At 48.0% G+C, this 6,585-nt stretch overlaps 1 pseudogene across 1 annotated transcript; it reads right to left on the minus strand.

Moving 5' to 3' along the window:
- Nucleotides 1–2,170: 2,170 nt before the first annotated feature.
- LOC307112475 (glutamate dehydrogenase 1, mitochondrial-like) lies at nucleotides 2,171–4,217 on the minus strand (annotated as a pseudogene). The gene is made up of 2 exons: nucleotides 3,008–4,217; nucleotides 2,171–2,274 (listed from the first exon to the last, which is right to left on the minus strand). The product of its transcript is annotated as a glutamate dehydrogenase 1, mitochondrial-like (transcript).
- Nucleotides 4,218–6,585: the final 2,368 nt, after the last annotated feature.

Here is a 6,585-nt window from a genome sequence, read left to right on the forward strand (position 1 = left end):
ACAGATGAAAAACGAAGTTTGAAGAGATTAAGTGTATTCTCCAAGGCTAGTCTGACTCCAGAGCCCCGAGTCTTACCTCTGTTCAGCACCTCACTTTGCAATGCTAACTCACTGAGTCCTCAATCAGCCTATGAAGTTGGCACTGCTGATATTCTATGTCAGTGGTCGGCAAACTCATTAGTCAACAGAGCCAAATATCAACAGTACAATGATTGAAATTTCTTTTGAGAGCCAAATTTTTTAAACTTAAACTTCTTCTAACACCACTTCTTCAAAATAGACTTGCCCAGGCCGTGGTATTTTGTGGAAGAGCCACACTCAAGGGGCCAAAGAGCCGCATGTGGCTTGTGAGCCGCAGTTTGCCGACCACTGTTCTATGTTATACCTGGGGGAGCAGGGTGTGGAGAGCAGTTAGGATGTAGCGAAGAGGCAGGATAGTTACGTTAGGAGAATTTTTGACAAGTGGGAAAAGGGAAATTGAGGCAAATGGTTAGACAAATAGGGCCAAACAAGCCAAGCAAATTATAGCCAGCTAGTTAACCACAAGATCTTGTCTTCCCCAACTATGGACACTTGAGAGTAAATGGTTTACACCTCTCCTACCTAACCAGAGAGTAAAGAGCTTAAATCACCCTGGTCTGGAAGATAGATAACAGAGACCCAATTAGTGCCATCAGTGCCAGCCAAACCCAAGGACAGACGAAGTCAGGGGACTAAATAACAAAAAACCCCAATTAGACCAAACAAATCCAAGATCGAGACCAAGCTGACCAGAAAATGACCCTGGCCCCTCTATGCACTCATTTTGGTACATGAGTATTCTAAAAAATACAACGGAAAGCCCATGAATTTCTGCTGCAACCCTCCCCTACGGTTCCCTCCTACAAAAGAGGGATAAAGGCCTCTGGGCCAGAAATTGTGCAGTGTTTGTTGAATGTGCCTGGGGGTGAGACGGGGTGGGGAGGGTAAGAGGGGTGGAGAAGGAGGATGAATGGTAGATTGAGCTGGGGAGGTCACGTTTCCTCCCTTCTCTAGTCCCTCCACTGCCAACTCGCCTGCATCGTCCAGGAGCCTGCTCAGTGCCAGCCAGGAGCTGGTCCTGGTTCTGATAAGCGGTGAGCTGAGCTGACTCCCCTGGGCATTGAAGCCACAGGCTGTCCACAGTACGTTAGAATAAGTTCTGTCTGTCCGCCAGGCTGGGCCGAAGCCCAGGAATGGTCTCTAGGCCTCCAACTTGATCAGCCTCCACGGGACAGAGCCAGGTGGAAGGAAACCCTGAGTCAGTGTTGTTTTCTCCCAGGCAAGTGCTACAGAGTTTTATGGATGTGAAAATGCACATTGTGTACAGAGGCGAACAGCACACATACTCACCTTGAGAAAGAGAAGGGATACAGGGAAGCTGTGAGGCTGGGCCTCCAGAGCAGAGGCAGCACCTCGCCTGTCCTGGGGACAGCCTGCGACGAACTGACTTGTGCCAGGAGAACCAGGAAGGACTAGGAATTGGAGCGCCCCGGGCCTTCGGAAGGTGGGTGCGCACTCGGGCTGGACGACTGCCTGGGAATCCAGGACAGCCTCCCACGGGCCCTCGGCCTTCTGTGGGGCTTAGTGTTCTGCACCCTTGTTTCTTCCCGGGTCTTTTCTGTCTCTTCCCTTCGGTCTCTGAGTTGTTCAATTTTTACTTCTCTATCTCATGCCTCCCGGTGTTTGCTTATCTCTGAAATTTCTGTGGCTCCAGACGTCTCCTTTGTGTTTCCCTCCAGGCCAGGCACAGCAGCTCCACCCAGGCCACAGTCCCCCAGCCCACCATTTTACCCACCCTGCCCCACTGGGGCCTGGCCTGAGTCAGGCAGGTAAGGGCACAGGATCCCAAGGTGGTTTCACTGAGGGAAACAGGACTGAGCCCATCTCCACTGGCCAGCAGGTGGCAGTGAAAGACTGTTGCAGCGTTATTCCTGCCTCCCACTAATCCTCCCAAGCTAGAAGGTTTACAGAGTTACTAGTGTGTCAACTATTCCTTTTTGGACCCCCGTTTCCTCTACTCTAACTTGGGGATAATGGAATAATTTTCCGCTGGAGGTAATTTGGAAGGAGGTGCTCACGTGGTACATGCTGAGTGCTCAGTGCTGATTCGGTGCCCTTGTCATCACTTTCTCACATTTCTCATCCAGCCTCACCGCTGGCTGGTGCTGCCCGCTTCGTGCTCCCATTGGCGCTCGAGGGCAGGACCACTCTCCTGGGCACTGGACAGGACGACTCTCCTCTTGACCTGAGGAGCTTTTGGTGGGAAAAACTTTTCAAAGTCCAGATGCCTTAACAACTGTATTTAACTTAAATATCTGAGCGTATATTTTTTGAATCACGGTATCTATGTGATCTGTCAAGAAATCTGAAGAAATGAGCTCTACACATAGTGTCCATGTAAACATTATATTTATCTAATCACTATATACATACAAATGTATGCCTTTACCAATCTACAGAGATAGCATGTGTGCATATATGCATATCTGTACCATTTCTCTCCCTTAGAACTAATTTTAACACTGTGGTATACTTCTTCTGTCATTCCTTCAATATTTATGTAACCACTATACTTCTCTAACCATTCCATGTACTTATATATAATTTTTATTAAACCAGTCTACATGTCTTTTTGGTGGTGTTGTTTAAACCAGTCTACATGTGTATCTGTAGGAAGATAGATGTGTAATACATTTCTTGCATGTCTGGCATGTCAGATTCCCTCTGTGCTTTATAAAACATGGTTTAGCCCTAGCTGCTTTGGCTCAGTGGATAGAGCATCGGCCTGCAGAGTGAAGGGTCCCGGGTTTGATTCTGGTCAAGGGCTCATGCTGGGGTTGTAGACTCCATCCCCAATGGGGGGGCGTGCAGGAGGCAGCTGATCAGTGATTCTCATTATTGATGTTTCTATCTCTCTCTCTCCCTCTCCCTTCCTCTATGAAATCAATAAAAATATATTTTAAAAAATGTTTTATATAATACATGCTCATATCCCTTTTATATTTGAAGGTCAAATGGTCATAGCTGACATAATTTAGGTTCTTCAGCCACTCAAAGTAAGATACTATCACTGATCCAGCATTTAAGTAGAGATCTGGAATAACCACAATGTTCCTCTCCAGGAAAATCTGATCAGCTTCTGGAGTTGTCGGTCCATTGGCACCTTCAGCGATGATCTTGGCTTTGGTTCTGGGTGAATTGGACTTGGTCAGCTGCTTCTCGCTGGCAGCAGGGATCAGTACGTCACAGTCGGCCTCAAAGGCGCTCCCTTCATAAAGCTTTGGCCTTCGGGTGGCCCAGGATTGATCTGTGTTGCAATTGGAAGTCTTCCAGTTCCTTTGGGTCAGTACCATCTGGATTCCATATGCTCCCATTAGATTCACCAACACCAACACATTTAGCACCAAAGTGATGCACATATCTCAGAGTGCAGGCCCACATTACCAAATCCCAGAACAACAGATGTTTTATCTCCAAACCCTGATGTCATCCCTAAAATGCTCATGGAAGAAACTTCACTGATGAAGTTTTCAATCCCATGGAAAACTCCCCGGCCAGTAGCGGAGAACCATCTGTCTATGGAATCCACCCTGACTGATGGGCTTGCCAGTGAAGGCATGGGCATTAGTACCATAGTGCCCAATGGTGATAGCGTAGGCGTCAGCACTCCAGGGCATGTCCAACTGGCCCGTGCTCAGGTCTGGGGCAGGCACATCACTGCCAGGACCAATAATGCCCTTCTTGACCAGCTCCATGGTGAACCTCCTTGCAATCGTTTTAATTCATGATCAGTAGTTCTTGGGATTGACCTTAACACCAGCTTTGGCACCCCCAAATGGCACATCAACCACTGCATGCTTACGTCATCAGAGAAGCCAAAGCTTTCACTTCCTCTACATTCACATCAGTGCTGTAACAAACACCTCCCTGGCAGGGCCCGCAGTGCTGGCTGTGCTGGGCTGGGTAGCCCTCGAGGACCTCCCAGGAGCCATCACACTAGATGAGGATGGACAAGATCAGCACCTGGTTTCAGGGCTTCATGATCGCAGGATACCTCCCACCCCGTTCCGCTTCTGCTCCTCGCTCTCCTGGGTCTTGAGGTCCTCCACCAGCTTGAAGAAGTTGGGGTCTTTCCCAGTCAGCCGCCACCTTGCTGTAGTGTTGCCGGGAAGGAAGGGACCTGAATCACAGGTCATCGCTCCATCACTAAGCCATGCCAGCTGGGCAAGACCTTCTTATTCTCATTCCTGGTCTTGCATTGGTGCATACACTTCCATTTATTTGAGTTTTGTTGCTGATGAACATGTAGGCATTTTCTGAAATAGGGCTATTAAGACTAGTGCTGTTGTAAACGGTAAGAGTTTTCTTTCCATTTACAATAGCATGGATGGACCTGGAGAGCATTATGCTAAGCGAAATAAGCCAGTCAGAGAAGGTTAAGTATCACATAATCTCACTCATTTGTGGAATATAATGAACAACATAAACTGGTGAACAAAATTAGATCCAGAGACCTGGAAGCATAGAGCAGACCATCAAACCTCAGAGGGAAGACAGGGCAGGGTGTGTGTGTGTGTCGGGGAGTTGGGAGGGAAGAGATCAACCAAAGAACTCTCACGCATATAAGCATAACCAATGGACACAGACAATGGAGGGGGGTGAAGGCTGGGGCTGGGGGGTGGGGGCAAGTTGGGAGAGGACAACGGAGAGCAAAGGGGACATATATAATATTTTCAATAATAAAGAATTTAAAAAAGAACAGTGCTATTAGGTAAAGCTCTGTCCACCTTTCTCTTGGGTCTCTTCTTGGCAGTGAGATGCTAGTCAGAGGGAACACAGGATACACATAGGTTCTCCCTGCAGAGGCCTGGCTGCTGTCCCCTTCACAGGCCTGGCATTTTCCAGTGTTTTCATGTTAACCTTTCTGGTAGGTGTGAGAGGAATCACTTGTGCTTTCTTTCTTTTTTACTTTTTAAAATATATTTTATTGATTTTTTACAGAGAGGAAGGGAGAGGGATAGAGAGTTAGAAACATCGATGGGAGAGGAACATCGATCAGCTGCCTCCTGCACACCTCCTACTGAGGATGTGCCTGCAACCAAGGTACATGCCCTTGACTGGAATCGAACCTGGGACCTTTCAGTCTGCAGGCCGACGCTTTATCCACTGAGCCAAACTGGTTAGGGCTAAATATATTTTTATTGATTTCAGAGAAGAAGGGAGAGGGAGAGAGAGAGAGGGAGACAGAAATATCAATGATGAGAGAGAATCATTGATTGGCTGTCTCCCACATACCCCACCCTGGGAATCGAGCCTGCCACCTGGGCATGTGCCCTGACTAGGAATCAAACCATGACCTCCTAATTCATAGGTCGACGCTCAACCACTGAGCCACGCCAGCCGGGCTCAACAGACATTTCTCACAGTCCTGGAGGACAGGAACTCCAAGATCAAGGTGTCAGAAGATTTGATGTCTGGGGAGAGCCTGCTCACAGATGGCCGCTTTCTCAGTGTGTCCTCACATGACGGAAGAGGCTTCCTGACTTGTCTTTGTTGTTGTTTTCTTGTTTGTTTTGTGGTCTCAGGAGTTTATTTGAGTGGAGCCTGGTCCCCCTGCAGTGAGGAGCCTCTGGTGACATTCCTTGAGGGCACATTGTGGGCATGTCCACACTCACCCAGGGGTGACTGTGTTTTCAGCAGGGCTTTTTTAAACTGTCTTTGCCCTGATCTCTGTTAAGCTGTCTGCTTCATTTGGTATTACACCCATATGTGTAATACCAGGCTGCACTAATTACTGGCTAATTACTGTATTATTTTCGACAGTGCCCTGGGGCATACATTGTTCATAGTCTGATCCAATTAAATTCAGTCAAGGGTAGTGTTTGAGGACAGTTTTTGAGCAGGTGGGCTCTTAGCTATCCTAGTTTCTCAGGCGAACTAGCTAGCCTGCAGTTTAGTTAGTTGCTTTTAATTAAGAGGAGCGATTGAACTGGAACCTGAACTTTATACTCTGTTTCAAGTAAAGTCAATTTCTTTGGCGAGAGCTTCAAAACTCTCTTTCCTTGCCCTAGCAGGCTTGGCTCCGTGGATAGAGCGCCGGCCTATGGACTGAAGGGTCCCTGGTTCAAGTTCGGTCAAGGGCACATGCCTTGGTTGCAGGTTCGATCCCAACCCTGTGCCCCTCGTACATCTATGTTTCTCTCTGTCTCCCCCTCTCCCTTCCACTCTCTAACAAAAAGGAAAAAACAAACAAACAAACAAAAAAACCCTCTCTTTTCTATTGGAAGCCTCTCCCTCTGGGCAATATCTGTGAACCCACTGTTCAGGCAGCTGAGTTGGTGTGGTAGCTTCTGGTCTTCTCAGCTTCCTTTCCTAGTATGGGACCTCCGCCCTACCAGTGAGCTGGGGAACCAGTGATCAGGACCCCAATATTCTTGACCTGCTGCACCTGAGATGGAGCCATTATCCTATTGCTGAGGAAGGGGGTTCCTGACCTCTCAGACACACTCACCAGGAATTTAGCCTCTTCAGCTTGAAGTTGGAGATGAGAAATGCTGGTGGCCC

Source organism: Cnephaeus nilssonii, assembly GCF_951640355.1.
Source record: "Cnephaeus nilssonii genome assembly, chromosome: 16".
In the NCBI taxonomy this organism is placed as follows: Eukaryota; Metazoa; Chordata; class Mammalia; order Chiroptera; family Vespertilionidae; genus Cnephaeus; species Cnephaeus nilssonii.